Raw genomic sequence first — 9,581 nt, 5'->3', positions numbered from 1 at the left:
AGACATTCATTTTAATCTGTACAGACTGAGGGGCTCTTTACAGTTCCCAGCCCCCCAGTGCACTGTGGCAGAAAGGTCTTAGGCAGCGACCCTTCCCCATTGCGCCTTTGTGGCGGTTGCCCCAAGCTTAACTGTGTCCCTCAGCACGTAGTCCTGGATCTTGGAATGTGCCAGTCTGCAACACACGGTCGGGGACAACTCTTTGCGCTGGAAAACCAACAAGTTTCGGGCAGACCAGAGAGCGTCTTTCACCGAGTTGATGATCCTCCAGCTGCAGTTGATGTTTGTCTCAGTGTGTGTCCCTGAGAACAGCCCGTAGAGCACAGAGTCCTCTGTCACAGAACTGTTTGGGATGAACCTCGACAGAAACCACTGCATCTCTCTCCAGACCTTCTTTGCAAAGACACAATCTACAAGGAGGTGAACAACGGTCTCTTCCCCACCACAGCCACCTCGAGGGCAACGTGCACACGGGGTGAGATTCCTGGTGTGTAGGAAGGATCTTACAGGGAGGGCCTTTCTCACCACCAGCCAAGCTACATCTTGGTGTTTGTTGGAAAGTTCTGGCGATGAGGCATTTTGCCAAGTGACTTTGTCAGTCTGCTCAGGGAACCATCCCACAGGATCCACCCTCTCCTTTTCCCTCAGGGCCTTTAAGACGTTATGTGCTGACCACTGCCTGATAGACTTGTGGTCAAAGGTGTTTCTCTGCATAAATTTTCCCACGAGGGACAGGTGGTACGGCACAGTCCAACTACTTGGAGTGTTCCGCGGCATCGTGGCCAGACCCACCCTTCGCAACACCAGGGACAGGTAGAACCTCAGCATGTAGTGACACTTGGTGTTTGCATGCTGAGGGTCTACGCACCGCTTGATATGGCCACACACAAAGGTGGCCATCAGTATGAGGGCGATGTTGGGCATGTTTTTTCCCCCTTTATCTAGAGGCTTGTACACCGTGTCCCTGCGGACACGATCCATTTTCGACCTCCAGATAAAGCAGAAGATGGCTCGGGTGATCGCCACCACACAGGAGTGTGGAATGGGCCAGACCTGCGCCACGGACAGAAACAGCGAGAGTGCCTCACACCTGATGACCAGGTTCTTACCCGCAATGGAGAGGGAGCGTCACTCCCACATGCCCAGTTTCCTTTTCACCATAGACACTCGCTCCTTCCGGTTTCTAACGCGTGCCCTGGTCCCTCCGAACCATATCCCCAGCACCTTCAGGCCATCAGCCCTGACAGTGAAGGGGACAAAGGATCGGTCAGCCCAGTTGCCAAAGAACATGGCCTCACTCTTCCCACGATTTACCTTGGCTCCCGAGGCCAGTTCGAACTGATCGCGGATGTGGATAAGTCTGTGCACCGACAGTGGATCAGAGCAGAAGATGGCGACATCATCCATGCACAGGGAGACTTTGATCTGAGTGCCTCCACTACCTGGGATCGTCACTCCTCTTATGCCCGGATCCTTCCTGATGGACTCAGCAAAGGGTTCTATGCAACACACGAAAAGAACAGGCGAGAGAGGGCAGCCCTGCCTGACTCCAGATTTAATAGGAAAGCTATCTGATTCCCACCCATTGATTGAGACTGCACTACTGATGTTAGTGTAGAGCAGTTGGATCCAATTGCGAATTCCCTCCCCAAACCCCATTTTGGAGAGCACATTCACCATGTAGGTGTGCGATACTCTGTCAAAGGCCTTCTCCTGATCCAGGCTGATGAGGCAGGTATCCACACCCCTGTCCTGTACATAGGCAATCGTATCCCTGAGCAGCACGAGGCTGTCAGAGATCTTCCTGCTCGGCACAGTGCAGGTCTGGTCAGGGTGGATTACCAATTCCAGAGCGGATTTGACCCGATTGGCGATGACCTTGGACAGAATTTTATAGTCCACATTCAACAGTGAAATGGGTCGCCAATTTCTAATTTCCTCCCTTTCCCCCTTGTGCTTGTAGATGAGGGTGATAATGCCTTTCCTCATGGATTCTGACATACTGCCGGCCAGGAGCATACTCTCGTACACTTCCAGCAGGTCTGGGCCGATCCAGTCCCACAGAGCCGAATACAACTCAGCCGGCAAGCCGTCGCTTCTGGGAGTTTTACTCTTCTCGAAGGACTCAAGGGCCTCAGTCAGTTCGTCAGGAGTTAGCGCTTTGTCCAGACTCTCCCTGTACTGTCGTCTAAGACCTCCGTGATAGAGGACAGGAAGGACTGGGAGGCCGTGCTGTCTGTGGGCTTCAAGTCATATAATCCGGCATAGAAGGATTTGCTAATCCTCAAAATATCAGATTGCAATGACTTAACTGAGCCGTCTTCTTCCTTCAGGCTGCTGATCACAGAGCTCTCTCTGTGTACCTTTAGGAAGAAGAAATGTGAGCACGTCTCATCCTGCTCTACAGAGCGGACTCTGGAATGGAAGATGATCTTGGAGGCCTCCGAGGCAAAGAGCGAGGCTTGCTGCGTCTTAACCTCTTGGAGTTCCTCCTTGATATCGACTCCCATCGACTGCAGCCAGAGCAGATTCTGCATGTTTTTCTGGAGTCGAGACATTTCCCTCTGTTCCTTTCTAGCTTTCTGGGTGCCTTTGAGGATGAAAAACCTCTTGATGTTTCCCTTGATCGCTTCCCACCAGTGTGTCAGGGACTCAAAGTGGGGTTTCATGGTTCTCCAACCTTTGTAATCCCTCTTGAGCTCCTCAATGTTCTCTGGGGTCAGCAGTTTCACGTTTAGCTTCCATACCCCCCTGCCAACCCTCTGGTCCTTTTCTAAGTGACAGTCAGCCAGTAGGAGGCAATTGTCAGAGAAGAACACCGGCTTGACGTCGGTGGATCTGACTGTGAAAGCACGGGACACAAACAGGAAATCTATCCTGGAACGGACAGACCCATCAGGCTGCGACTAGGTGTATCTACGCTGCGCTCCATCTGCAGGGTTGCTGAAGACGTCGTGCAGCTTGGCATCCTTTACTGTTTCCATCAGGGATCTGGATGTTGCGTCCAATCTGCTGTCGGCCCTGCCGGATCGTCCAGCCGCATTGATGATGCAGTTGAAGTCACCGCCCAGAATGACCGGCCTGGAGGTTGCCAGCAGCAGTGGGAGCTGCTGAAAAACCTCCAACCGCTCAGCCCCTTGTGACGGGGCGTAGACGTTAATTAACCGGAGTGGAGCATTCTTATACATTACGTCTGCTACGAGGAGGCGCCCGCCCACCACCTCCTTAACCTGGGAGACGGTGAAGCTGCCTCCCCGCAGCAGAATCCCCAGGCTGGAGGAACGAGAGTCGTTTCCTCCCGACCAGATCGATGGCCCATGGGACCACCATCGTGACCATTGCCTGTAGGAGCTGAGGTGCGGTATCGCACACTCCTGTAGAAACAGCAGGTCAGCCTTGACCTTGGCAAGGTAGTCCAAGGTCGCAACATATCGCGTAGTAGATTTAATGCTACGCACATTTATGGATACAATCTTTACATCCATTTTAAAGCTGTTAGTTGCTTACCAAACCTGTTGTCTCTGAGAGTTCCTTCATGCCCGTGGTGTGCTCAAATTGCTTCACTTGGGATGGGCTGAGGAAAGCGTCCTGAACCTCCCCATTGGAGATGTTCTGCTCGGGTGGCATCTGGGGGTCCGTGCAGAGAGCGGGGTTTGAAATGTCCTCTGTTGGAGAAGCTTCTCCAATCCTCTCCCCCTCTGGGGCGTTGCTGCTCCCGGCTTCCCGGAGCTGGGGTGCGCTGAGCGCCTCACTGCTCCCAGATTCCTGGGGTTGTGGTGCACTGGCCTCTTTGAGTTGTGGGCCAAGTTGGGATGCGCTGGTCTCCTCATTGTCACCAATGTTCTGGAGCTTGGGTGACTCGTCCTCCAACTCCCTAGCATTTTGCCGCTTCTTCTGTTGGCGCCGCCCTGGCCCTTCTTCATCCGAAGAGCAGCTGCTCTTGTTATCCGTGTCAGATAGGAGATGCCTCTTGAGTTTTGTCTGGGAAGTGGCTTGGTTTCTTTTTAGCCCCTTCTTCCTTTTGGCTCTCTTCACCAGCTGCCACTCCCCCTGCTGCTTTCCCACTGCTGCCTCCTCCTCCTCCGTTGATTCGCTCTCCTGAGGAGTGGGAGGTTCAGGGGGCAGTGCTGTTGATTGGCTGTCTGCTGCCTCAATTTTTTCCTCCACCTTGTCTCTCTCTGTGTCCTCCTTAGTCCCGATGTTTTCCCTGGGGGCCTTGGTGATTGGTGTGACACGAGGCATTTCTTCCGCTTCCCCCTCATTGGCGTTAACTGCCTGTGCATAAGTAGGGCAACGTTTGGGGCAGGTCTTGTAGAGGTGACTTGCCTCGCCACACAGGTTGCAGCACTTAGCCTGTTTACAATCTTTTGTCTGGTGCCCTTCCTTTTTGCAGTTCTTGCAGAGGACAGCACTGCAATTGGCCGCCACATGACCAGACTTGCCGCATGAGCGACAAAGTTTGGGTTGCCCAGCGTAGACAAGGTAACCACGGCTTCCCCCGATAGCGAATCTGGAAGGGGGGTGGAAAACGGCTCCCTTACCGTCGGTCTTGAGCGTTACCTTAACCTGGCGTTTACATGTCCAGATCCCCAATTATCTTTAACTTCAGTGCAGCTCCCAACCTTATCGAAGTACCTGGTAAGGAAGGTGAGCACATCAGCGACAGGGACGTAGGGGTTGTACAGATGCACCGTCACAACCCGGTCACGATGCAACGGTAGAACAAAGAGCGGCTCCGCCGTCAGGACCTTCATTTCTGGCAGGTCTTTCTTTTCCTCAAACACCTTCAGGAGTTTGACACCAGCTGCCACATGCTTGAAGGTCACATCAAAGAAACCAGCGCTGGGGAAATCCTGTAGGCAGTAGATATCCACAGCCTCAAAACCACACAGCTTGAATAGGATCCTCTTTGTGAAGAAGGTCCTATCCATTCCTGTTCCTTGCTCGCTACCCTTCACCATGACTCGGATGGTGTTGGGTACCCCATGGTAAGGGGTTTGACTGGTTATAGCCATTGCTCTTTCCCTGGCAGAAACGCGATGAAGGTCTCTCCCCTGCCAGGTAAGTATCCCTGCCGGAGTATGTACAGTATTGAAAGAAATTGATGTATATATTGTACTTTATGTAATGTCAAATTTGAACTGCTTTGCATGCACCCTTATGAATAAATACATTTTTTGATGAAAAAAAGATTGTGATTAAGTTTGAAGCAGTTTAGCTTGGGCACACCTTTGATACCCTTAAAAGATAAACATTAGTACTTCATCTGTTTTTGTACATTTATTCAGAGCTATTTAAACAGGGTTCTTCTGCCTGGTGGCAACTTCCGGTTTGCTGTATTTTATATCTTCCCTCGCTCACGGCTACAAACTGGTTTGAACAGGAGACATACAAACGAGCTGTCATAAGGGGATTGCCACGCCTGACATTTTGCTTGTTCGCTGTTGAGATCCCCACAAGAAGGCAGAGTTTCTCCAAGTGACGCATTTGCCTTCACAAGTCGAAAACAAAAGCCTGCCCTGATAAGTAGCAAATATAATCGGGCCACACGTAAAGCTTATAAAATTAAATGTAGGTACATATTGACATGCAACTGAAGACGGGCCTAAAGTTATAATTATTAACTACACGTAAACTTGTTCACCGACAAGGAAAACAAAACACTAAATCTGTTTTTCAATTGATTACCAGTCTCCGCAGAGACTATCAAAAATTGCCATTGCCGACTATATTTCAAGTCGTCATAGCGGGGTATTGGGAAAAGTTTTCAATAAGCAATAATCGCGCCTCGGGTAAACCTCATCGGCTACGATACTGCCACTGCGCAAAGCTAACGACTTAGTCGTGCCGAACGCAGGTCTATCAGGTACAGACCATTCACAGTCATGATGAGTAAAATTAATCCATTTCAGTACGTTGTGTATTATCATCCAGAAGTAATTCTAACTACTGTCAAGGTATTTGCTTAATATAACTCAGCAGATTCTAACATTATTTCATCAACCAGAATGTTGAAATGCAGCGGGAGATGCGAATATGCTAATATTACTCATGACGTCCAGTTAAATGAAGCGATCCGCGGTCTGCAGTGTTGAAGTTTCGCCGAGGGTAGTTTCAAACGTTATTGGAACCGACTGAATTAACGCTGTATTGAAAAAAATTATGAATAACATTATTAAAACACTTACATTGTACCCAGTTCGGACTCAGTGAGAGGCAGTCCTTTGATGGCATGGAGGGAGAGAGAGGTTTATGGTTCATGTTAATACTTAGTTGGTAACTGCAGAGCATCTCCCACTTAGTGAAGCTACTAAGAACTGTCAGCATTTTGTATTTTTTTATTTCCGATTTTTGGCACTTTTTTTTTTACAAATCTGCACTTTAATTCATTTCAACCTTTTTAAATGTGCTGTCAGTAGCTCTAACGCCGTAATTACATTACAACTTTTTAATGTCAATAATTAAATCGTGTCCAAATATATTAAGTAGAGGAATGGAAGATCATCTTCCTCCAGAGTCCGCTCCGTGGAGCAGGATGAGACATGCTTACGTTTCTTCTTCCAAAAGGTACACAGAGAGAGCTCTGTGATTAGCAGCCTGAAGGAAGAAGACGGCTCAGTTAAGTCATCATAGTCCGACATTTTGAGGATCAGCAAATCCTTCTATGCTGGATTGTATGACGTGAAGCCCACAGACAGCACAGCCTCCCAGTCCTTCCTGTCCTCTATCACGGAGGTCTTAGACGACAGTACACGGGAGAGTCTGGACAAAGCGCTAACTCCTGACGAACTGACTGAGGCCCTTGAGTCCTTCGAGAAGAGTAAAACTCCTGGAAGTGACGGCTTGCCGGCGGAGTTGTATTCGGCTCTGTGGGACTGGATCAGCCCAGACCTGCTAGAAGTGTACGAGAGTATGCTCCTGGCCGGCAGTATGTCAGAACCCATGAGGAAAGGCATTATCACCCTCATCTACAAGCACAAGGGGGAAAGGGAGGAAATTAGAAATTGGTGACCCATTTCACTGTTGAATGTGGACTATAAAATTCTGTCCAAGGTCATCGCCAATCGGGTCAAATCCACTCTGGAATTGGTGATCCACCCTGACCAGACCTGCACTGTGCCGAGCAGGAAGATCTCTGACAGCCTCGCGCTGCTCAGGGATACGATTGCCTATGTACAGGACAGGGGTGTGGACACCTACCTCATCAGCCTGGATCAGGAGAAGGCCTTTGACAGAATATCGCACACCTACATGGTGAATGTGCTCTCCAAAATGGGGTTTGGGGAGGGAATTCGCGATTGGATCCAACTGCTCTACACTAACATCAGTAGTGCAGTCTCAATCAATGGGTGGGAATCAGATAGCTTTCCTATTAAATCTGGAGTCAGGCAGGGCTGCCCTCTCTCACCTGTTCTTTTTGTGTGTTGCATAGAACCCTTTGCTGAGCTCCATCAGGAAGGATCCGGGCATAAGAGGAGTGACGATCCCAGGTAGTGGAGGCACTCAGATCAAAGTCTCCCTGTACATGGACGATGTCGCCGTCTTCTGCTCTGATCCACTGTCGGTGCACAGACTTATCCACATCTGCGACCATTTCGAACTGGCCTCGGGAGCGAAGATAAATCGTGGGAAGAGCGAAGCCATGTTCTTTGGGAACTGGGCTGACCGATCCTTTGTCCCCTTCACTGTCAGGGCTGATGGCCTGAAGGTGCTGGGGATATGGTTCGGAGGGACCAGGGCACGCGTTAGAAACTGGAAGGAGCGAGTGTCTATGGTGAAAAGGAAACTGGGCATGTGGGAGCGACGCTCCCTCTCCATTGCGGGTAAGAACCTGGTCATCAGGTGTGAGGCACTCTCGCTGTTGCTGTACATGGCGCAGGTCTGGCCCATTCCATACTCCTGTGTGGTGGCGATCACCCGAGCCATCTTCTGCTTTATCTGGAGGTCGAAAATGGATCGTGTCTGCAGGGACACGGTGTACAAGCCTCTAGATAAAGGGGGAAAAAAACATGCCCAACATCGCCCTCATACTGATGGCCACCTTAGTGTGCGGCTGCATCAAGCGGTGCGTAGACCCTCAGTATGCAAACACCAAGTGTCACTACATGCTGAGGTTCTACCTGTCCCCGTTGTTGCGAAGGATGGGTCTGGCCATGATGCCGCGGAACGCTCCAAGTAGTTGTACTGTGCCGTACCACCTGTCCCTCATGGGAAAATTTATGCAGAGAAACACCTTTGACCACAAGTCCATCAGGCAGTGGTCGGCACGTAACATCTTAAAGACCCTAAGGGAAAAGGAGAGGGTGGATCCTGTGGGATGGTTCCCGAGCAGACTGACAAAGTCATTTGGCAGAATGCCTCATCACCAGAACTTTCCAACAAACACCAAGATGTAGCTTGGCTGGTGGTGAGAAAGGCCCTCCCTGTAAGATCCTTCCTACACACCAGGAGTCTCACACCCTGTGCACGTTGCCCTCGAGGTGGCTGTGGTGGGGAAGAGACCGTTGTTCACCTCCTTGTGGATTGTGTCTTTGTGAAGAAGGTCTGGAGAGAGATGCAGTGGTTTCTGTCGAGGTTCATCCCGAACAGTTCTGTGACAGAGAACTCTGCGCTCTACGGGCTGTTCCCAGGGACACACACCGAGACAAACATCAACTGCAGCTGGAGGATCATCAACTCGGTGAAAGACGCTCTTTGGTCTGCCCGAAACTTGTTGGTTTTCCAGCGCAAAGAGTTGTCCCCGACCGAGTGCTGCAGACTGGCACATTCCAAGGTCCAGGACTACGTGCTGAGGGACACAGTTAAGCTTGGGGCAGCCGCCGCAAAGGCGCAATGGGGAAGGGTCGCTGCCTAAGACCTTTCTGCCACAGTGCACTGGGGGGCTGGGAACTGTAAAGAGCCCCTCAGGCTGTACAGATTAAAATGAATGTCTGCCAATGATTAAAATATTCATTTTTTGTTCTGATACACCTTGTGATTCATGTTGTAAAAGTTGAACTTGTTTGTATTTTTGTAATGGTGATTTGAAATGGTTCAAAATGTTTTTGAAGATTTATGAATAAAGTATATTTTTGCAAAAAAAAAAGCAGAGGAATGAAAGCTGGACCTTTTGCTGCTTCTAGTGTTTCAGAGTTGGGGTCTTCTTCTAAATCTCCTCTGTTTTGCCACTTATTTGTTGGGTGGCGGTTTTCTAAGCCTTGTGCATCCGCGGAGGAGCAGCTACTTTTTTTTAGAAAAATATACTTCATTCATAAAATAGCTGAAAGAACATCACAAAACGTTTCTAAATGGCCATCACAAATTGTGCAATCAGATTCAACTTTTACACATGGATCACAAGGTGCTTCAATACAATCAATGATTATTACAGTCCTTTCAATATGATCATTACAGTCAGACAGTGCAATGATATTGGAGTTATCGACATACATCATTGTTGTACTCTGAGTGCTTCAATACAATTATGATACATTTAGTATTCACTACATACAATCTTTGTGAGTCGTACAGCCTGAGGGGTCTATACAATTCCCTGCCCTCGGTGCACAATGGCAGAAAGGGCTTAGAAAGCGACCCTTTCC

At 49.6% G+C, this 9,581-nt stretch overlaps 1 non-coding gene across 1 annotated transcript; it reads right to left on the bottom strand.

Moving 5' to 3' along the window:
- Nucleotides 1–5,691: 5,691 nt before the first annotated feature.
- On the bottom strand, nt 5,692–5,832 carry LOC121280648. The gene has a single exon (XR_005943676.1). It is a non-coding gene; the product is annotated as a U4 spliceosomal RNA (small nuclear RNA).
- Between the last annotated feature and the right edge of the window lie 3,749 nt (nt 5,833–9,581).

This window comes from Carcharodon carcharias, chromosome 7, assembly GCF_017639515.1.
Source record: "Carcharodon carcharias isolate sCarCar2 chromosome 7, sCarCar2.pri, whole genome shotgun sequence".
NCBI lineage: Eukaryota > Metazoa > Chordata > Chondrichthyes > Lamniformes > Lamnidae > Carcharodon > Carcharodon carcharias.
The sequence above is the reverse complement of the archived record's forward strand: the minus strand, read 5'-3'. Positions and strand labels throughout refer to the sequence as shown.